General features: G+C 35.7%; 1 long non-coding RNA gene across 1 annotated transcript in view; it reads right to left on the bottom strand.

Annotated features, from left to right (window-relative positions):
• LOC309615933 overlaps positions 1-17,047 on the bottom strand; it is a 182,303-nt gene extending 165,256 nt beyond the window's left edge. Inside the window, exon 1 of the long non-coding RNA XR_014237146.1 lies at positions 17,031-17,047. This is a non-coding gene — a long non-coding RNA (uncharacterized lncRNA). The remainder of the gene's footprint in view (positions 1-17,030) is intronic.
• Positions 17,048-24,151: the final 7,104 nt, after the last annotated feature.

Raw genomic sequence — 24,151 nt, 5'->3', positions numbered from 1 at the left:
TCTCTTCAAATGTATTTCATCAGATAGGCTTTTGACCACCCTAAGTAAAATAGTCTTCCCTGAATCCACTATTAACCCTTTATTTTGCTCATTTGGCTTTATTATTCTTTGCATTACCTAAAATTACACGTTTCCTTGGTTACTTGTTTAAAATGTTTCCCTCATGAGAATACGAACCGAGTCAGACTTTTAAAAAAATCAAATTAATTTTAATTTTTTAACTAGAATTTTACTTAATTTCAAAATAATTGCTGTAAACTGAGTTTAGAACAGTACCTATATGTTAAGAAAATAATAAATATATTTTTAAATGAATGAATTGGAAAGGAAAAATGTTCCATAGTACCCCTTTCCCAAAATATTAGTCACCACTTTCACAATGCCTGAATTGCCTAAACCTTGAGACCCTTTGTCTGCTCTGCATTAGTTTTCCTTATTTAATGGCACTTTATTGACTATGAGAGGGCAGATGCCCAAAGTACTATCTTTCAACATTTATTCTTGCCTCTTAAATCCTGCCACCACTCACCTGTTCAAACCTGTGCCATGCCTGATTTCCTAAACATTTTCTCTGCCACTGATGACAGAGCAATTTTTGAAAGATTTACAATTTTTAAATTTTACACATTTTTAGTGTTTTCGTATATTTGTAACTAAATAAAAACGCAACAGCACTTTCCTCACTGTGCCCTCCCCAAACTAGAACATACTAAATTCAACTGAAATTCAAATTTTTTCTAATTCCTGCCTTTCAAGTCTTACCTCTGAATATTCTCATACAGATGTTCTAGAATATTAGATCTGAAACATTCTCATACTGATAAAAAAGAAAAATATTCTCATACATATATTCTAAGATAACATCAGAAATGTTATTTTGGTATCTAGAAGGTAAGAGAACATGCTAGATACAGGATGAGGGATAGATGATAGGAAATAAAAAACATATATTTTTATAATCCACTAAGTTGTGAGGGGAAATTGTGGGGACATATATTGAAAAAGGTGGTTGTGAAATGACAATTCCTGAAGTTAAGTGATAGACATATGAAAGTTTAATATTCTTTTTTTCCTACATATATATATACATATATATGCACACACACACACACACACACACACATGCAATTAACTGATTCTCAGTTTTCTACTTGCTCTAATCACTCGTACATTCTAAATGTTAAGATAGAACATGCTTTAAGGTCACTGTTTACTTATATATATACAATTGACTGAATATTTGTCAATGCATCTGTATGTTTTAAGTTAGGCAGTACTTGCAACACTATTTGTGTGCACATGCTTTTGTGTGCCAGATGGTTTAAGGAGGAAATGTACAAAGGATTACTTTGTAAATATTTTTAGGTGTTTGCCTGAGCATTTCCAGTTACTAAAGAGGAGAGTTAAATCATAAAATTGTCTTAGAATGTTTTAATTTATTTTTTTGTTAGGCAACAATTATTAAGTCACTGAAAGCGTTTCAAAAATAATGAACACATTTTAAGATAAAAGAAAATGCTTGCCTTTATATGATTTATGATGAAAGGAGGGTAAAGTTTAGAGTAGTGTGTTGAGATAAGAGGATAGGTAGAGGAAAGAGAAGGAGGAAAGGGGTATCCATATAATTTTTACAGTATAATACCTATATCAAAACAGGGAATTCATATAGTGGCTGTATAAGCTTCCTGAGGCTTCCTTAACAAAGTACCACACAGCTGGTGGCTTAAAACAACAGAGTTTTGTTTTCTCACATTTCTAGAGGTGAGATGTCTAAAATCAAGGTGCTAGCAGGGCCACATTTCCTCTGAAACCTGTAAGGGAATCCTTCCTTGCCCTTCTGATGGCAGTCTTTTGTGTTCCTTTGCTTGCAGTTACATAACTCCTGTCTCTGCGTTGGTCTTCATTTGTGTTTCTGTGTCTTCCCTTCTAAGGATGTCAGCCATACTGAATTAGGGGTCTACCTTACTCCAGTATTATCTCATCTTAATTTAATTGTATCTGTAAAGACACTATATCCAAATAACGACACCTTCTGAGGCAATGGGAGTAAGGATTTCAACATATCTTTTTTTGTTGGGGGGTGCACAATTCAATAATAACTGTGGCTTATAAGAAATATTAACAAAAGTTTATTAATCAGGTGGAAAGATTACATGACAGTAGAGATATAATGAAAGATGTCCCAAATAAGTAAAACAGTTTAGATGAATCTTGAAAAAAGTGAGAATGTTGACGGTTGGAGGAAGTAGAGATTGTCTTTGGGAAACTGTGAATATACAATTAGACTAAAGAATGAGTTGTATGTGAATATCAAAAAGTAAAAGAATAAAAAACTGAATTGAGTCTATTTTAAGAAGAGGCTTGTTTATCAGGCCAATGAGTTTGTAGTCAATTTTCTAGACAACAGATAGTCAGTCAGCACATGTCAAGTCAGAAGTTGATGTGACTGGATCTGTGCATTAAACTTCAAAGAAGTGGAATTTTCTTTGTTGGACTGGAGTAGAGGCCAGACAGCTGGGGTATAAGTCCCAGGTTAGAGAAATGACACCTGGGCCTGAATGGTAGAAATGAGAATGAAAAGGAGGTACCAGATTTTTTTGTCATCTGTGTTTGAATTTCTTTATAATAGAATACATATAAAGTATAAGATTCATGTTTATTCCAAGCATATTTTCCTTTATGTTTAATGATAAATGACAGAACTCAAAAGTCATCCCCTAACATTTGGTGTTTATATTATCTATGAAAAGTTTTGCACCAAATTGCATCAAGCAGTTAATTTAAAATTATTTCAGATTTACTTTATTTAGAGGGCACATTATTAAAATGAACCAAGTTCCATCTTTGCTTATATTGCTGTACTTCATTTTATAAAAGTAATAGTTTAAAACTATGTCTTTGATTTTTATAAGAAGGAAATTGTATTTCTACTTCCTTTCCTACACCTAAAAGGTTTTCTTCCCAGGAACAAGCATTCCAAAAATATATTTCGGGAACATTTTATCAAGTCAAGAAAAAAAATCTGTTTAGTCATAGCTAAGAATAAACTTGTGCAAATGAAAACCATACACCAGACAAACAAAACTTTATAAATTTATTCATTCACTCAAAAGAGTTTTATTGATTACCTATTATAATTAAACCACTGCATCAAGCAAAATGTGGAATAAAAAAAGCTTTCTGATGTGGTCTCTTCTTTAAAGTTACTTATATTCTATAAATGAATATAAGACTTAAAAAATAGGTATAGTTCAAAGAGAAGAGTGATTATTTCAATAGATGTGGGATAAATAAAGTGTGTATCAGACACTGTGATGCTAATCCAGTGGCATCACCTACATCCCCTTTGTCTTTGCCATTTGAACTCCTCTATTATTTAGGTAGCAGAAAGCCATATGCTAGTTGATCTTAATTTGTCTAAGACCAAGCAATCGTGGTAATTCTGTTCTGTCTTTCCAGAAACAGGCTTGTGAATGGTCATGTGACATGATCCTAGCCTGCAAGATATGACCATGCTCGATACATCTGGGGAAAATGTCCTCACTCATAATAAGAAATGTAAGGAAGTGGCATGCCTCCTCTCATCTTTCTGGCTTTTCAAAGGTGTCATCTTCCTTCTATACCTGGAACAAACAAACCTTAGAATCATGAGGTTCACTAACACTGTAATGATAACAGACTGAAAAGATGAATCCAGATAAATTGGATTCTTGATTGGGGCTGATAAATTTATCAATCATGGAAGCATCCTACCTTGGGATTTCCATTATGTGCAATATTACATTTTTGTTATTTACAAACATTCTATTTTGTGGAGGAGGAATGATGTGGACTTGAACGCAATCTAACTAAGAGGAAATTCAAAGTAGATGGCATTATGGATAGTTCTTAAAGAATCACTGAGATTTTCAAAAATGCTGAAGTGACTGGAGATATAGACTGGCAGCAAAACTGAGATAGGGAAGCAAAAAATCCATCTGAGCCTTACATTAGAAAACCTTTTAATGCCAAATGACTTATGTGGAAATACTGTTCACTTTGCTGTTGTGGTTAATCTCAGTTAATGAGAAGAAATCACTGTCTTCCATTTTTATTTACATATATACTTTTCGGTCTAAAACTTTCAAATTCTTTTAGATTTAAAAACCAAGCATGATCTTTTGTGTTCTTTTATGGTGAATGATATATGTAAACTCTAATAAAAAAATGTATTTTACCTTGTTCTTTCATATTTCTTTAACTACATTTCAACACCTATCATTTAGCCCTTTATAGAACGTATCTAAAACTGCACAAGAAGGCATCACATACAGAGATATGAAGCATACATTTATCATGTAAGAGGATTAAATAAGCAAAAAAGTCAAGCAAAATCTAAACTTTATTTCTGAGGTTAATTTTTATTGACTTTAAAATAGTCATTACTGTCAGGTCAATTGCTTTATTCTGTGCTTAAAAGAAATCTGCATCCATTTATTTGGAACATTAATATTCTTTATATATGGACCTTTGAGATGCCCAGAAATCCAATTAAATTTCAGGAGATTGAAATGGGATATTAACCTAAGCTACTTAAGAAACACAAGGACCAAGCTACACTTTTCTGACAATACTCCCCAACAAAGCTTACCTCTGTAAATAGTAAACATAGCCTGCAGTGAAAACTATTATGGAGCATGAAAGGGGTTTAGGAAGGCTGAGGTGGGGCACACGGGGAAGACTGACATTCTGGTGACATCAGATCAAAGCCGCTGATTATTTTTGCGGACCTTTCAAAGTCTGTTGTGTTTTTAGTGAAGCCATGTGTGCTTGCAAACGATGTATAATATGTGTTATTTCTGGATGAATGCACTTAATTATCTCTAAAAATCTTTTCACCAACAGATGTCTCCTCCTCCTTTTCCTTGTGCTAATCATTCTCTGCAGTGGCAAACTTTTCTTTTTTTTTTTTTTTTTCCTGAGTCCTTGTGTTCCCTCTCTTGGTCTTTCTGAAGGCTTTCTCCTCCAGGGCAATTCTTTCTCTCAAAACCAGAATGTGTAGCAGCATAAAAGGCACCATAAAACTTTGAAAATATTCCCTAGTGAATATTTAATATAACTACCAGATTTGTCCAAATAAAGAAAATGATTTTTTATCATTTTAGTATTTTTTGCAATGGCATAATAATCCAAATTCATCAATTTATCTATTTCTTTTCTTTTTTTTTAACATATTAATTTCTTTTTTATTTATTTATTTATTTATGGCTGTGTTGGGTCTTCGTTTCTGTGCGAGGGCTTTCTCTAGTTGCAGCAAGTGGGGGCCACTCTTCAACGCGGTGCGCGGCCTCTCACTATCGCGACCTCTCTCGTTGCAGAGCACAGGCTCCAGACGCGCAGGCTCAGTAGTTGTGGCTCACGGGCCTAGTTGCTACGCGGCATGTGGGATCTTCCCAGACCACGGCTTGAACCCGTGTCCCCTGCATTGGCAGGCAGATTCTCAACCACTGCACCACCAGGGAAGCCCCTATCTATTTCTTATTTATTTATCCATGTAAGAGCAGTGCAATCATATTTCATTGTTTTGACAGTGATTAGAAAATGAAAAGAACAGTACAAAATTCAAAATTTTATTGTTATTCATTTTCATTTCCATATCTCATTTTGTGAATCACCAATTATGTTGTTTAGGCATTAAGGGCTTATTGGCCTAGTTGTCTACCCCAAGTTCCAAGTCTCTAGAAAAACAAACATATCACCTAGGTTTATAAATGCAGTAACGACCAATTATGGTTACACATATTTAAAGTTTTACTATGTCTTACACCAATATTACTGTAACATTTTAGATTTCATAAGATCTTGGCCCATTTAAAATGATTATTGTAGATATATTTGACTTCTAATTTATTACTCAACTAAGGATTTGATATGGTAAAATCAAATCAAAGCCATTTAAGTGTTCAGAAATTACTGAATGAAAATAGAGGGCTCTTTATGTATAAAAGACCACACATTCTGACCTTCTGGTGACATCGAATGGCACACCTAAGCCTGTCAATTTTTATAGTTGCTTTAATTAAGGGTGAGGTTTTAAATTTCACTAATTTAAATTTTTTCCTTTTAGTCATTACCTCAGGTTTCTGTATTCAATTGGTTCTTAAGTAGAAATGTCTACGCATAGCTCTGAGAAAGTTTCATTTCTGTACCTTCCCATTCTTTTTCTTTTCACACGTCAAGAGCCTACAAGTGATTCTCATCTTAGAAGAAGACTTGGCATTTTGAGTTTGAAAAAATCTCCTGCGATGACGGTCTGATATGTAAGCCTAATGAAGAACCACTAAATTGTTTGGTTATAATAAATTACATTTTGGCCTAGAAAGTGATGAGAAGGGCAGATCTCTATTTCCTCAATGGAACGCTTTCAAAACTTCCATTAGCTTTTGAAAAAGATGCAGTCTTTTCAAATTTGAGTGCATTTAAAAATTATTCCTAAGGTATCAGCCAATTTGAAGAATAAAGATCCAATTGGAAATTCTAAAGAAAATCAGAAATATTGTACTAAGTTTGATGTGACATAAATACAGAGGAATGTGACCTTGAGAACAAAATCTTAAATTTATGTCTTATTTTACATCCCAGTACAATTATAGTGTTTATCTAATTGTTCTTTGAGCTCCAATATTCTGAGATATGTGAATACTCTGTTCAGTGTACTGAATACTTATTTTATAATACTTCATTCCTTTTCAAAAAGAATATAAAAAGACATACAAAAAGGAACATTTTAACAAATTAAAAACAAGTCTTGAGAAAATGAGCATTCAAGCAAAAGACCAACATTGCCAACATCAAGTCAATAAAATTTCTTTCATTGGGCATCACGACTGTCTCCGGGCTTCTCATCAGCCACTAGATATAAGAAATGAAAAGATAATATCGAGAATAATGATCTTCACAGTGGGATACTATAAAATATTAGCATTTCTACTTATATTTTAACTCATCCATATTTTAATGTCCATTTTGTGCATGCTCTATGATATGCATAATATATTAATACAGTGTTAATAAAAATAAGAAATAAAGTGTTAATAAAGCATAAATAAATATAGTCTAGGCATGATTGGTCAAAAAATTTTAATGATACTATAAACATTTGGAACACACTGATGTAAGAAAAAAAAATACCAGTCTTTAGTGAAGACTAAGTTATAGCAGTCTCAAGTGCTTGGAGCAATTCAATGTGAGAAATAACATTTAGGAATATGATAGACAAGGGCAAGAAAACACAAATGCCTTCAAGAGTCAGCCAGGTAACACAGATGCTTAAAGTGGCTTGTTTTGAGATAGCTGGGTGTCATGGCTCTGTTTAGACAGGGACAGTGTCCCACCTAAAAGGATTCAAATGTTAGAGTAATATGTTTTTATGTATACCAAACACATTTGCAGGCTTAAGGCTTAAAATTTGCTACTCCTTGAAATAAATGGTACCTCCAACAATGATTTAAGAACAAATAAAGAAGTCACGTTTTTTAATTTAGTGACTCTTAGTCAAAGTTCAAAGGCTAAGATTAGAACCCAACTTTGTGAACATGATTTTAAAGTATATCTTAAATATTGTTTTTCTCCACTGGGTTTCTGATAGAACCTACAATATAGTTAATTAAAAGTTATGCTCTCGGGGCTTCCCTGGTGGTGCAGGGGTTGGGAGTCTGCCTGCTAATGTAGGGGACACAGGTTCGAGCCCTGGTCTGGGAAGATCCCACATGCCGCGGAGCAGCTGGGCCCGTGAGCCACAAATACTGAGCCTGCGCGTCTGGAGCCTGTGCTCCGCAACAGAGAGAGGCCACGATGGTGGGAGGCCCGTGCACCGCGATGAGGAGTGGCCCCCGCTTGCCGCGACTGGAGGGAGCCCTCGCACGGAAACGAAGACCCAACACAAACAAACAAACAAACAAAAAAAGTTATGCTCTCTATCATGGACTTAAAGTGAAGGTGACTTGTACTCTTATAAAAGAGGAGACTTATAAGGAAACAAGTCAAATAGGAATTAGGAGAAAATTTTTACTGGGAACAGTGAAGATCTTAACCAATATCATTAACTGAATATGTAAGAAAATATGTTCTATTCTTTACAAGAAAATAGGTGGTAATTCTTGTCCTTCAAACAAGAACCTCCTTAAGAAGAAATACTGGAATATGATCTATGAGTTGAATCAAAGTAGGATTGATATAGAAACCATTCCAGGGAATTCCCTGGCCATCCAGTGGTTAGGGCTTGGTGCTTTCACTGCCAGGGCCCGGATTGGATCCCTGGTCGGGGAACTAAGATCCCACATGCTGTGCAACATGGCAAAAAACCAACAACAAAAAACAATCCTTTAAAACAAACAAACAAATAAAACAAAACAACAAAAAAAATAAATTCCACATCATTGGCTATGGCAAAGAGCCTGAACATTTTTCAGGTAAGTGTTGTAGTGCATTGGAAGGGGGTCACAAGCCACAGAATGCAGGCAGATTTTACTAACTGGAAAAAGTAAGGAAATGGATTCTACCCCAGAGCCGCTACAAGTGCATACAGCCATGCTAACATCTTAGTTTTAGCCAGTGTGACATATTTCTGGAGGATTTCTGACTACCAGAACTGTAAGATAATAAATTTATGTTGTTTTAAGCCACAAAATTTGTTCTAATTTGTTAAAGCCACAATAGGGTAGCAGTACAGCATTTTTAAGAACCTCTGGTATAATGTTTTCCTTTCATTTGGATTTCTAAATGAAATCTGTTAAAAGAAACTGTCATATTTTCTATACTGCTATACTGGCAGTATTATCACTATCTGTTCATGGAAAACTGATATCTCCCATTATTACTATTTGGCACACTTTTTGTTTTTTTTTATTTTTTAGTGTTTAAATGGTTGTACATATTTTTCTCTCAAACAGTACATTTTGGTTTTTAGTCACAAAACTTCTTTAGATTTTTATATAGTATTACTTCATTTGTCTGGTAGATTTTTATGTTGCTGCTGTAGAGTACAATGCCCTTTGCTCCCCTATCTTTTCACATGCAGTAATGTGTGTATTCTCTTCTTGGTCATCCAGTTGCCAATAACAGCAAGATGTCCTTTTCAATTCAATTGAGATTTATTGCTTAAGTTAATGTATACTCTCAAAATGAATGAATAAAAATATAAATAGCAATATGAATTCATTGAATATTTTTTTCTGAAATTTGACATAATATTTGTCTTTAATTATTGTATTTGCATATAGACTGAAAATGTCACATATGAGAAGAAAAATAAAAGAAAGTTTATGTGATGTTGGGACTCAAAAAAAGGCTTTCTAGGAATATTTTTAACTCAGGGAAATTGAAATTAGGTTTTGTCAAAGCCATATCACCCTTTATTGAAAAAAATGAAGATTCATTGTATTGTCATAGGAGAGAAGCCTGGAGGTAGTCACCCAGAGCTAATTGTGTGTGCCGTGTTTAATAAGGCTGCTGCCTAATGGACTTCATCAAAGGGAAGTCTTTATTGCCCAAGAGACCTTGACATTAAGAACATTATTGGAAGTGTTTCTGTCTACACGTGTATCCAGCCAGAATTAACATAAGATTTTTCCTAAAGGTTGATTGGATCAGCCATCACTTTGATTTCCTGTCCCCTGTCACTTTTTGCAGTAATCAAATACGTGGTTTTTGTTGTTGTTTTTTAAGCAAACTGGATTAAGGAAAGTTTTTCAGTTGTACTGGGAGGTGTTTTTCATTAAACAGCCTGATCAAAGTTGTTATTTTCAATTTATATGCTAATAAAGTATACTTTAGAACTTATAAACATGAGTTACCCAGTGGGAATTTTTTTTTTTTGAACATTTTTATTTTATTTTATTTTATTTTTTTAAACATCTTTATTGGAGTAAAATTGCTTTACAATGGTGTGTTAATTTCTGCTTTATAACAAAGTGAATCAGCTATACATATACATACATCCCCATATCTCCTCCCTCTTGTATCTCCCTCCCACCCTCCCTATCCCACCCCTCTAGGTGGTCACAAAGCACCAAGCTGATCTCCCTGTGCTATGCGGCTGCTCCCCACTAGCTATCTATTTTACATTTCATAGTGTATATATGTCCATGCCACTCTTTCACCCTGTCACATCTTACTCCTCCCCCTCCCCATATCCTCAAGTCCATTCTCTAGTAGGTCTATGTCTTTATTCCCGTCTTGCCACTAAGTTCTTCATGACCTTTTTTTTTTTTTTCCCCCTTAGATTCCATATATATGTGTTAGCATGCTGTATTTGTTTTTCTCTTTCTGACTTACTTCACTCTGTATGACAGACTCTAACTCCATCCACCTCACTACAAATACCTCCATTTTCTTTCTTTTTATGGCTGAGTAATATTCCATTGTATATATGTGCCACATCTTCTTTATCCATTCATCTGTCGATGGACATTTAGGTTGCTTCCATGTCCTGGCTATTGTAAATAGAGCTGCAATGAACATTTTGGTAAATGACTCTTTTTGATTTATGGTTTTCTCAGGGTATATGCCCAGTAGTGGGATTGCTGGGTGTATGGTAGTTCTATTTTTAGTTTTTTAAGGAACCTCCATACTGTTCCCCATAGTGGGTGTATCAATTTACATTCCCACCAACAGTGCAAGAGGGTTCCCTTTTCTCGACACCCTCTCAGCATTTATTGTTTCTAGATTTTTTGATGATGGCCATTCTGACTGGTGTGAGATGATACCTCATTGTAGTTTTGATTTGCATTTCTCTAATGATTAAGGATGTTGAGCATTCTTTCATGTGTTTGTTGGCAACTGTATATCTTCTTTGGAAAAATGTCTATTTAGGTCTTCTGCCCATTTTTGGATTGGGTTGTTTGTTTTTTTGTTATTGAGCTTCATGAGCTGCTTGTAAATCTTGGAGATTAATCCTTTGTCAGTTGCTTCACTTGCAAATATTTTCTCCCATTCTGAGGGTTGTCTTTTGGTCTTGTTTATGGTTTCCTTTGCTGTGCAACAACTTTTAAGTTTCATTAGGTCCCATTTGTTTATTTGTGTTTTTATTTCCAATTCTCTAGGAGCTGGGTCAAAAAGGATCTTGCTGTGATGTATGTCATAGAGTGTTCTGCCTATGTTTTCCTCTAAGAGTTTGATAGTGTCTGGCCTTACACTTAGGTCTTTAATCCATTTTGAGTTTATTTTTGTGTATGGTGTCAGGGAGTGTTCTAATTTCATACTTTTACATGTACCTGTCCAGTTTTCCCAGCACCACTTATTGAAGAGGCTGTCTTTTCTCCACTGTATATGCTTGCCTCCTTTATCAAAGATAAGGTGACCATATGTGCATGGGTTTATCTCTGGGCTTTCTATCCTGTTCCATTGATCTATGTTTCTGTTTTTGTGCCAGTACCAAACTGTCTTGATTACTGGAGCTTTGTAATATAGTCTGAAGTCAGGGAGCCTGATTCCCCCACCTCCATTTTTCGTTCTCAAGATTGCTTTGGCTATTCGGGGTCTTTTGTGTTTCCATACAAATTGTGAAATTTTTTGTGCTAGTTGTGTGAAAAATGCCAGTGGTAGTTTGATAGGGATTGCATTGAATCTGTAGATTGCTTTGGGTAGTAGAGTCATTTTCACAATGTTGATTCTTCCAATCCAAGAACATGGTATATCTCTCCATCTATTTGTAACATCTTTAATTTCTTTCCTCAGTGTCTTATAATTTTCTGCATACAGGTCTTTTGTCTCCATAGGTAGGTTTATTCCTAGATATTTTATTCTTTTTGTTGCAATGGTAAACGGGAGTGTTTTCTTAATTTCACTTTCAGAGTTTTCATCATTAGTGTATAGGAATGCAAGAGATTTCTGTGCATTAATTTTGTATCCTGCTACTTTACCAAATTCATTGATTAGCTCTAGGAGTTTTCTGGTAGCATCTTTAGGATTCTCTATGTATAGTATCATGTCATCTGCAAACAGTGACAGCTTTACTTCTTCTTTTCCGATTTGGATTCCTTTTATTTCTTTTTCTTCTCTGATTGCTGTGGCTAACACTTCCAAAACTATGTTGAATAATAGTGGTGAGAGTGGGCAACCTTGTCTTGTTCCTGATCTTAGTGGAAATGGTTTCAGTTTTTCACCGTTGAGGACAATGTTGGCTGTGGGTTTGTCATATATGGCCTTTATTATGTTGAGGAAAGTTCCCTCTATGCCTACTTTCTGCAGGGCTTTCATCATATATGGGTGTTGAATTGTGTGGAAAACTTTCTCTGCATCTATTGAGATGATCATATGGTTTTTCTCCTTCAATTTGTTAATATGATGTATCACGTTGATTGATTTGCGTACATACAAGAATCCTTGCGGATTTTTGCGTCTATGTTCATCAGTGATATTGGCCTGTGGTTTTCTTTCTTTGTGACATCTTTGTCTGGTTTTGGTATCAGGGTGATGGTGGCCTCGTAGAATGAGTTGGGGAGTGTTCCTCCCTCTGCAATATTTTGGAAAAGTTTGAGAAGGATAGGTGTTAGCTCTTCTCTAAATGTTGGATATAATTCGCCTGTGAAGCCATCTGGTCCTGGGCTTTTGTTTGTTGCAAGATTTTTAATCACAGTTTCAATTTCAGTGCTTGTGATTGGTCTCTTTATATTTTCTATTTCTTCTGGTTCAGTCTTGGAAGGTTATGTTTTTGTAAGAAAGAATCTGTCCAGTTCTTCCAGGTTGTCCATTTTATTGGCATAGAGGTGCTTGTAGTAATCTCTCATGATCATTTGTATTTCTGCAGTGTCAGTGGTTACTTCTCCTTTTTCATTTCTAATTCTATTGACTTGAGTCTTCTCCCTTTTTCTCTTGATGAGTCTGGCTAATGGTTTATCAATTTTGTTTATCTTCTCAAAGAACCAGCTTTTAGTTTTATTGATGTTTGTTATCATTTTTTTCATTTCTTTTTCATTTATTTCTGATCTGATCTTTATAATTTCTTTCCTTCTGCTAGCTTTGGGGTTTTTTGTTCTTCTTTCCCTAATTGCTTTAGGTGCAAGGTTAGGTTGTTTATTGGAGATGTTTCCTGTTTCTTGAGGTAGGATTGTATTGCTATAACCTTCCCTCTTAGAACTGTGTTTGCTGCATCCCATAGGTTTTGTGTCGTCGTGTCTACATTGTCATTCGTTTCTAGGTATTTTTTGATTTCCCCTTTGATTTCTTCAGTGATCACTTCATTATTAAGTAGTGTATTGTGTAGCCTCCATGTGTTTGTATTTTTTACAGATCTTTTCCTGTAATTGATATCTAGTCTCATAGCGTTGTGGTCGGAAAAGATACTTGATATGATTTCAATTTTCTTAAATTTACCAAGGTTTGATTTGTGACCCAAGATATGATCTATCCTGGAGAATGTTTCATGAGCACTTGAGAAAAATGTGTTTTCTGTTGTTTTTGGGTAGAATGTCCTATAAATATCAATTAAGTCCATCTTGTTTAATGTATCATTTAAAGCTTGTGTTTCCTTATTTACTTTCATTTTGGATGATCTGTCCATTAGTGAAAGTGGGGTGTTAAAGTCCCCTACTATCATTGTGTTACTGTCGATTTCCCCTTTTATGGCTGTTAGTATTTGCCTTATGTATTGAGGTGCTCCTATGTTGGGTGCATAAATATTTACAATCGTTATACCTTCCTCTTGGATCGATCCTTTGATCATTATATAGTGTCCTTCTTTGTCTCTTGTAATAGTCTTTATTTTAAAGTCTATTTTGTCTGATATGAGAATTGCTACTCCAGCTTTCTTTTGATTTCCATTTGCATGGAATATCTTTTTCCATCCCCTTACTTTCAGTCTGTATGTGTCCCTAGGTCTGAAGTGGGTCTCTTGTAGACAGCATATATATGGGTCTTGTTTTTGTGTCCATTCAGCCAGTCAGTGTCTTTTGGTGGGAGCATTTAATCCATTTACATTCAAGGTAATTATCGATCTGTAAGTTCCTTTTCCCATTTTCTTAAGTGTTTTGGGTTTGTTATTGTAGGTGTTTTCCTTCTCTTGTGTTTCTTGCCTAGAGAAGTTCCTTTAGCATTTGTTGTAAAGCTGGTTTGGTGATGCTGAACTCTCTCAGCTTTTGCTTGTCTGTAAAGGTTTTAATTTCTCCATCAAATCTGAATGAGATCCTTGCTGGGTAGAGTAATCTTGGTTGTAGGTTTTTCTCCTTCATCACTTTAAGTATATCCTGCCACTCCCTTCTGGCTTGCAGAGTTTCTGCTGAAAGATCAGCTGTTAACCTTATGGAGATTCCCTTGTGTGTTATTTGTTGCTTTTCCCTTGCTGCTTTTAATATGTTTTCTTTACATTTAATTTTTGATAGTTTGATTAATATGTGTCTTGGCGTGTTTTTCCTTTGATTTATCCTGTATGGGACTCTCTGTGCTTCCAGGACTTGATTAACTATTTCCTTTCCCATATTAGGGAAGTTTTCAACTATAATCTCTTCAAATATTTTCTCAGTCCCTTTCTTTTTCTCTTCTTCTTCTGGGACCCCTATAATTCGAATGTTGGTGCGTTTAATGTTGTCCCAGAGGTCTCTGAGACTGTCCTCAGTTCTTTTCATTCTTTTTTCTTTATTCTGCTCTGCAGTAGTTATTTCCATTATTTTATCTTTCAGGTCACTTCTCCGTTCTTCTGCCTCAGTTTTTCTGCTATTGATCCCTTCTAGAGTATTTTTAATTTCATTTATTTTGTTTTTCATCATTGCTTGCTTCCTCTTTAGTTCTTCTACGTCCTTGTTAAATGTTTCTTGTATTTTGTCTGTTCTATTTCCAAGATTTTGGATCATCTTTACTATCATTATTCTGAATTCTTTTTCAGGTAGACTGCCTATTTCCTCTTCATTTGTTAGGTCTGGTGTGTTTTGACCCTGCTCCGTCATCTGCTGTGTGTTATTCTGTTTTCTCATTTTGCTTGTCTTACTGTGTTTGAGGTCTCCTTTTCACAGGCTGCAGGTTCATAGTTCCCTTTGTTTTTGGTATCTGTCCCCAGTGGCTAAGTTTGGTTCAGTGGGTTGTGTAGGCTTCCTGGTGGAGGGGACTAGTGCCTGTGTTCTGGTGGATGAGGCTGGATCTTGTCTTTCTGGTGGGCACATCCACGTCTGGTGGTGTGTTTTGGGGTGTCTGTGGCCTTATTATGATTTTAGGCAGCCTCTCTGCTAATGGATGGGGCTGTGTTCCTGTCTTGCTAGTTGTTTGGCACAGGGTGTCCAGCACTGTAGGTTGCTGGTCATTGAGTTATGTTGGGTCTTGATGTTGAGATGGAGATCTCTGAGAGATTTTTGCCGTTTGGTATTACGTGGAGCTGGGAGGTCTCTTGTGGACCAATGTCCTGATGTTGACTCTCCCACCTCAGAGGCACAGCCCTGATGCCTGGCTGGAGCACCAAGAGCCTTTCATCCACACGGTTCAGAATAAAAGGGAGAAAAAATAGAAAGAAAGAAAGAAAGAAAGAAAGAAAGAAAGAAAGAAAGAAAGAAAGAAAGAGGATAAAATAAAATAAAATAAAATAAAGCTATTATAATAAAAATTAAGAAAAAAATTATTAAGAAAAAATTTTTTAAGAAAATTTTTTTTTAAATTTTTAAAAATAAATTTATTAATTTTCATAATAAAAAATAAGAAAAAATTATTAAGAAAAAGTTTATTAAGAAAAAACATTGTTTTAAATAAAAAAATATGAAAAAACTTATTAAGAAAAAAAATTTTAATTTTTAAAAATAGAAAATAAGGAAAAAGTTATTAAGAAAACATTTACTAAGAAAAAAATGTTTAAGTTAAAAAACAACAACAACAACAAAAAAAAGGACGGACCGAACCCTAGGACAAATGGTGAAAGCAAAGCTATACAGACAAAATCTCACCCAGAAGCATACACATATACACTCACAAAAAAAGGAAAAGGGGAAAAATTAATATATCCTGCTCCCAAAGTCCACCTCCTGAATTTGGGATGATTCGTTGTCTATTCAGGTATTCAACAGATGCAGGTACATCAAGTTGTTTGTGGAGCTTTAATCCGCTGCTTCTGAGGCTGCTGGGAGAAATTTCCCTTTCTCTTCTTTGTTCATACAGCTCCCGGGGTTCAGCTTTGGATTTGGACCTGCCTCTGCATGTAGGTCGCCTGAGGGCGTCTGTTCTTTGCTCACACAGAACAGGGTTAAAGGAGCAGCTGCTTTGGGGGCTCTGGCTCACTCAGGCGGGGAGGAGGGAAGGGTATGGATGCGGGGTGAGCCTGCGCCGACAGAGACCAGCGTGACATTGCACCTGCCTGAGGCGCACCGTGCGTTCTCTCGGGGAAGTTGTCCCCGGATCATGGGAGCCTGGCCGTGGCGGGCTGCACCGGCTCCCGGGAGGGGCGGTGTGGAGAGTGACCTGTGCTAGCACACAGGCTTCTTGGTGGCTGCAGCAGCAGCCTTAGCATCTCATGCCAGTCTCTGGGGTCCGCGCTGATAGCCGTGGATTGTGCCCGTCTCTGGAGCTCGTTTAGGCGGCACTCTGAATCCCCTCTCCTTGCGCACCGCGAAACAAAGAGGCAAGAAAGTCTCTTGCCTCTTCGTCAGCTGCAGACTTTTTCCCGGACTCCCTCCCAGCTACTTGTGGTGCGCTAACCCCTTCAGGCTGTGTTCATGCAGCCAACTCCATTCCTCTCCCTGCGATCCAACCAAAGCCCAAGCCTCAGCTCCCAGCCCCTGCCCGGCCCGGCAGGTGAGCAGACAAGCCTCTAGGGCTGGTGAGTGCTGTTCGGCACTGATCCTCCGTGTGGGAATCTCTCTGCTTTGCCCTCCACACCCCTGTGGCTGCGCTCTCCTCCGTAGCTTGAAGCTTCCCCCCTCTGCCACCCGCAGTCTCTGCCCGCGAAGGGGCTTCCTAGTGTGAGGAAACCTTTCCTCCTTCACAGCCCCCTCCCACTGGTGCAGGTCCCATCCCTATTATTTTGTCTCTGTTATTTCTTTTTTCTTTTGCCCTACCCAGGTACGTGGGGAGTTTCTTGCCTTTTGGGAGGTCTGACGTCTTCTGCCAGCGTTCAGTGGGTGTTCTGTAGGAGCAGTTCCACGTGTAGATGTATTTCTAATGAATCTGTGGGAAGGAAGGTGATCTCTTTGTCTTACTCTTCCGCCATCTTGCCCAGACCCCCTCCCCAGTGGGATTTTATTCCTGGATCCAACATAATCTATGGCCTCCAAGGATCTCTTTAGGTTATAAGAGCAAGGGAAAAGTGGTTGTCAATTGAAAAGTATGAGTACATATTCAAGGTGAGGTAGAGGATTAGACAAATAAATGATAAATTTAAGATAAGTTAGAAAGAAATGTAGATATAACAAGATCATACAGAGTTCTGGGGCATTAATTATTCAGGGTTATTTTTTCTAAAAGTATTATATGTCATATGATTCTTTTATTGTATGTTTAGCTCTTGAAAATTCCCTTACATTTCTTTGTTTCCAAAATATATATTCTACTCTAAGGCCTAACAGATATTACCTTGGTAATATTGTCTTTTGGCATGCCACTCGAGATCTTAGTTCTCCGACCAGGGACAGAACCCGGGCCCCTGGTAGTGGGAATGTGGAGTCTTAACCACTAGACTACAGGGAAGTCAGGTAATATTAAGTCTTATAAGACTATAATTGCCAAGAGCTATGACTGCTGTTTTCTTTTGAGATGTGGTCACTGATTGTGATCTCTGCTCTCAGTAGTGAACCTAAAGAATTCCTTAAGTATAGAGGATCATGTTTGTTTTTATGTGACTGATCTTCTGAGAAACATCTGATGGGCGCTATGTAAGAAACTGTTTCAAAGAAAACCAATATTTAGGTCAATAAGTTTTGTATGAAGAAGCTTAAAATTAAGGTTCTACCTGAATAAATATAATGAAGTTAGATGGTTAAATTAGATCTTTTCTGAGAAATTTAACTGTGCAACACAGAAAAACACCAGCATTTGATCATGGCAATACCACCCAAGGAGACACACAGAGACTTTGAGATAGTAGAGATGGTGAGTTAGAGAAGGTGGTGGGTTAGAGGAGGCTGTGAGTCAGCAGAATTCATAAGTAAACAGAAATCAGAAGTGATGGGAAATAAGAAACCAAAAGACACATTAAAATTTGAGGTTGTTAGAGTTTGTGCATAGCAGCAGGGATTATAAAAACACAGAAAGAAAGGAGTAGCGTGTCCAGAATAAAGTTCTCCAAACACCTGCTCCTGATAGAATAGGTCTGAGATAGCTCTGGGTTTGGGGGCAGATAAGTGAAAGATGTATTGTATAATGGAGTTCTGTGATTGAAGGCAACTGATGAAACCACTTTACATATGGGTGTCTTACATGGAGCTTTTTCTTCTCAATTTGATGCCTTAATAATTTTGGAGATTAAAATGAGAAGCCTATATATGCTTTCAGATGTAACTGAAAGACCCATCACTGAAGGTATATAATCCACTTTCCTTTTATTCTGGGCTCCCTGTCCTTAGACGATTCTTACTTTATATTGGGTATATTTTCTGTGTATTATTATATAATCTCATCAAAAAAACCTGTTCATTCTGTTGGTTTTTAATTTGTACTGAAGTAGTTTAGTTAACTGAGGCCCTATCTTGCCATCTTCTTGGGTAATTTATGTAATTTGGGCATGGAGTGAGTGCATGTGGTGTATGTGTTTGGGCGTGGTATGTTGAGTGTTATGAGCAGTACTATTAATGATTTTCTAATTTCGGTTACTTATAATAAAAATATTTTCAAAGCATTCTTGTATTAGACCCTCCTACTATTCAATGATATCTGATTTTCTGTATCTTCTGGACAAATAGGTAAATTGCACTCATCTTCTTGAAGAGAGATGAAGTTAAAGGACTTTCTGTGACAGTGACATTTGAGCTGAAATTACATATATTAATTCTAGGTGAAAATATTTAATTATCAAAAATCAACTCTTCAATTTGTTTTTTTCTTCTGCTGCGTGGACATGGAGATACATGTTGACATCTAGGTACAACCCAGCATATGAAAAACAGCTGCACTTGACAGTTGCAATGGACAGTAGCAAGCTGCACAAACAAGAAAGGAAACTTTGTTGTGTTCACCCACTGTGAGTTTCAGTTTGTTTGCTACCATAACGTAATCTAATCTACCCTGACACAGCCATAAATGAGCTATTACATTTTCTAGATGTTGAAGATAGAGAGCTTTAACAGGTAAGGGTTATTCCCCAAAAGTTTCCACATTTCAGGGAGAGAATTCAAAAGATACAGACTCATGTTCTTTTAATCAGGTAAAAAATCTTTAATGACACATTATTTTATAAGTAATGTAATCACTTGTGACTAACCTTTCAGAGCAATTTGTTAAAAAATAATCTCATTTGTCATCAAGTAAAGTCTTTTTTCTACTTAATGTTTATGATTTTATAAATATATTATATACTATTTCTAAAGGAACATTAAATAATTCATTTGCAAATTCAAGTTTTAACAAATCCAATATGTAAAAAGTTTCCATACCCTACTTTGTCACTTAACTTTCTGTTCCATATGACCTCTTAATATTACTGAATGGAAATCTTCAGTAATTAATTTCTGCTTTGTTAAATTTTATTAAATTATTATTTATGTCAGTTAAATTATTTTTATCTACTTTGAATGATCATAAGCTAGCTTCCTTTTCTGTCCACCTGTATCTACTTGTATAATTAAATTGACCAAAATAAAAGGAAAAATGTAACTGCTTTACCTCTTTCTGAAACTGACATGATTCTGATCAAATCTGCGTAAAAAGAAAATGTGGAGCCATGTCCAAACATTACTCTATTTATTAAGAACAGGCTTATAGAAAAACATGTAAGTATGTAAGTAGCCATGTGACTTGCTCTCATTTCATTGGCCAATGCAATTCATAGGCTACTTGCACGATTATATTCAGAATAATAATAAATAATAGTGACAAAAGTGTGTATCGTTGCCTTGTTCTTGAGTTTATTGGAATGGTATATAGGTTTTCAGTTTTGTATGATGTTGGCTGTCAGAATGAGAAAATATTAGTTTAATCACGATTATTTTTCTTACTTTACTAGGATTTTTCATTGGGAAATGCATACTGATTTTACCAAAAGCTTTTTGGGTTCTATTATGAGAATCAGATAAAGTTTTTTCATTTTTGTTGTGATTATGATATAAATAAACATCTTATTATGTACCCATCTTAGCTCTTTTAGGTTCCTGGATCCAATTATGTGTATGTGGAGGGGGTTTCCCACATAAAACCAAGCAATTCTGACACTGTCTACCCAGAGGTAGCATCAGATTCCACAGGCTAAGGGTTCAGTCCTACAAGACTGTCCTCCATCACCCACTATTTCAAATTAATTTGCTAGAGGAGTTCATAGAACTCCGAGAAACATTTTACTTACAGGATTACTGGTTTATTGTAAGAGGATGTAACTCAAGAACAGCCAGATGGAAAAGATGCATAGGGCAAGACGTGGGGAAAGGGCTCGGGGCTCTCATGCCCTCTCCCAGTGTGTCACTCCCCCAATATACAGGTGTTCACCAACCCTGAAAACATGCATTTGGAGTATCTGTTTCTGCTGAAAAACTGACACTGAGATGCTGCTGGCGGGTACAAGAAGCAAACAGAGTGAAGCGTACTCATTCCTCTGCCAGCTGCCCTTCTATACCAGTGATGGCTGAACAGCAGTGAGCTGACAAAGGAGAATGCACTTTTCAGAGGCCCAGCTCCAACAAAGGGAAAATGTATAGAAAGGTAGCTTCGTAGCTGAGAGGCAATAGCTTAGTAAATGATCCGAGTGAATCTGGTTTCTGATTTCTATTTTAAATATTATTAGTATGGTATTAGAGATAGACCAGGTTTGTGAAATCAAAAAGTAAACTTTTCATATCTTCTTTGCACTGAAATCATCTATAATATGAGAATTTTCTGTCCATTGAAAGTGTCAAAGCAATTTGAATGAACTCTCTGGGATCATGGCCATTTTGGAGGAAATTTTGGACAATTTATTTAATTTTCACCATGGTTACTAGCATGTCTATGTCTCTGTCTTTGGTTAATTCTTTGGCTACTTTCTGACACATTCTGGAAAAGCTTTCTGTTGCTGCTCTCAGTTGCGTTCACTATGCTTTGGCAAAACATTGTCACAATATGTATAATGGGTATTGATCTTTGGAATTATGAAATAAGGTGATAATTTAGAACATAGGGATGTTTTACAATGCAATAACAAATATGTACAGAGAGAGGCTTAATCACACATGCCAACATACTTATAAATTCACACAAATAATCAAATTTTGCATAATAAAATCTTAACATAACACTTTTTCAAATATATATGGAAGTGTAGAATAGATTGATCACTAAATCATAGACAACATTTAAAATATAGTAGCCCTATAGATCTTTCTCTAGCAAGTGCTTAAAAAACTTGCTTAATTTGGGTACCTTATGATTTGAAATTCAATATTAAACTACCTTTGAGGTAAACCAATTCTGGTTAGACTTTCATTAGTCAGGGCCATTTATCTACCACTGGACTAGAATAGGGTCTAGTATTGAGATAAAAGGAACATGGGAAAACTTTTGAAAATAATTACTTTCCTTTCTTTATCTTGTAGATCTTTAATGCTCTGTGTCCCTCTGGGGTACTTTCCTTCATTGATCGTTTGGGCCATCTTATCTAGAGATTCCAGGCCACACTACCTTTGAATAACTTACTCCTTTCTTTTTAGTTGGCAGCTTCCTTTTTTTTAAGTTTTCAGTTCTTTGTCAAACAACTGTATTAATTTTACAACCTCAAATATGAAGCCAATGATAGTGGAGTTAAACATTCTTGTATTTTGAGGCTGGTGCATTTAATTCCTCTTAGATTCAGGTGCATTTTCAGAGTACACCAGGAAGGAAAAATTTCTTTATTTCTTTGCAGAAGAGAGAGTGAAAATACATTCATGCTTTATCATCATTTCCCAAACCCTTCCTGGGTAATAGCAGAAAAGCACTGTTTAAAAGATCTTTTATCATGGTAAATGATAATCTAAAATTAAAATATCACATTTATTTAGGTATATAAAATATGGTCCTTAGGGAGATAAATATGGACATATGAAAGGAAGAAATCTTTGTATATTTGATTTTATTAATCTTTACAAAAACATTAAAAACATTTACTTTTAAGCAGTTAAATGTCAAAAGAGGGAATTTGGTTTTACTGAGAGTGTTCTCAGAAGAAAATTTTTCTCCTGACCCTGTCTTTTATAGTCATTTTTTGGATCTGAGAGCATTTTCCCTACTGTACCAATAGAATTATTCTTTTCTCCTGTCTTTACTAGTAGTGCTCCTAAAACATGGCTAACTACAAAGCAAATCTCCCACTGCATGTGTCAGAACAATGTGATACATGCCTGAGTGCAATACCAGAAACAAAGCTTTGGTGATGCTTCTAAAGTAACACTTAATTAAGTTGTTGTTCATGCCATAAATACAACATTAGACTCTCGGGTCCAGCATTCTGAACCAAGGGACAACACAACTTCACAGTCTCTGATAAAAGGACATCCTTTGAACAGAGCAAAAATGGTTGTCTAAAAAGGAAAGCAGGGATTTTAGTAGGTTATCTAATTGAAAACTAGTTTTACAAACCCACTTTATTTTAGAGGCAGGGATAGCAAACAGGAAAATACGGTGATAGTTGACAGAGGAGTAACCTCACTTTTACCATAAAAGATTAAGAGAAAGTGGTTTTAGAATTATTGTTAGAATGGACATAATTTTATTTCTTATTTTGAAATCAAGTTTAACACTTCATAGTAAGATAGGACAATATCAGCCTATGTACAGTTAAAGCATATGCAAAGGAAATAAAATTCTGGTAAAAAAGAATAGAAAAATGAGTTATGCTGGTTTTACAATGCAAATGGTATCTGCTGATTTTTGTTATCATTTTTACTAGCTTGTCTAACAAACTTTAAATCCATGATGCTAAATATATGAGAAAAAAAATTTGTCTGAGTAATAAAAGTCTTATCTCTTAATTTAAAAAGTCAACTTAGGAGCAAGTAAAAATTCAAGATTCTTTTTCTTTCTTTCTTTCTTTCTTTCTTTCTTTCTTTCTTTCTTTCTTTCTTTCTTTCTTCTTTCTTTCTTTCTTTCTTTCTTTCTTTCTTTCTTTCTTTCTTCCTTTACGTTTCAGTTAGTGTATTTATTTTTATTGGGGTATAGTTGTTTTACAATGCTGTGTTAGTTTCTACTGTACAGAGAAGTGGAGTTCCCTGTGCTATACAGCAGGTTCTCATTAGTTATCTATTTTATACATATTAGTGTATATATGTCAATCCCAATCTCCCAATTCATCCCATCCCCCTCTTTACCCCCTTGGAAGACACTTTTCTTTATAATCCACTTTTGATAATATTAATCATTCAATAATTTTACATTTTGATTAGCATATGTATTATATTATAGAAATAACACTTGCTGAAAATAAATATTCTGATGAAGTAATATGACAGTTATCTCTAGGCCCATAGTAAATAAGTAATTGTTTAGGTACATAAGTTTTGATTTAACCTTATAGAGTATTTCTTCCCTAACTTGTAGAAGAGTATTCCATAAGTTAAGTTAATGATACAGCAAATATGCCAGGTAATAGCAATGTTATAGAAACACAGAATTAGCTACCGTACTTACAGAAAAGGACACATATGAGATTTAGCAAGGTTGGGGAGAGGTAAACAGAATATAAGACATAAATTTAATAAAAACCATGAATGATATAAAAGAACAAGTATAGGAAACAGCTGGGAGGTCAACATGCATCACTATACCAGCTTGTCATAGACATTTGATATGGCTCCCCCAAACTCCTGTCCAGCTTCATTCAATTTCATGATGATTGAAAGCTGAAAACAACCTTTCCCACAGTCTCTTACAGGTAGTGTCTGGATGCAAGTAAGGTATCCTAATAGTTGCACACAAACAATGCTTGGAAGGTGGAAGTGAGGCAGAAGCTATCTCCTGCAGCTGTTTTCTCTTGCAAGCAAGATCATGAGAGTTGAAAAAGTATGGTGACCAGACTCACCATACTTTAGTATCCAGCTTCTTGGTCATT

The sequence above is a fragment of the Balaenoptera borealis genome (assembly GCF_965194805.1).
Source record: "Balaenoptera borealis genome assembly, chromosome: 18".
NCBI classification, from domain to species: domain Eukaryota; kingdom Metazoa; phylum Chordata; class Mammalia; order Artiodactyla; family Balaenopteridae; genus Balaenoptera; species Balaenoptera borealis.
Note: the sequence above shows the minus strand (reverse complement) of the source record. Positions and strands in the feature narration are given on the sequence as shown.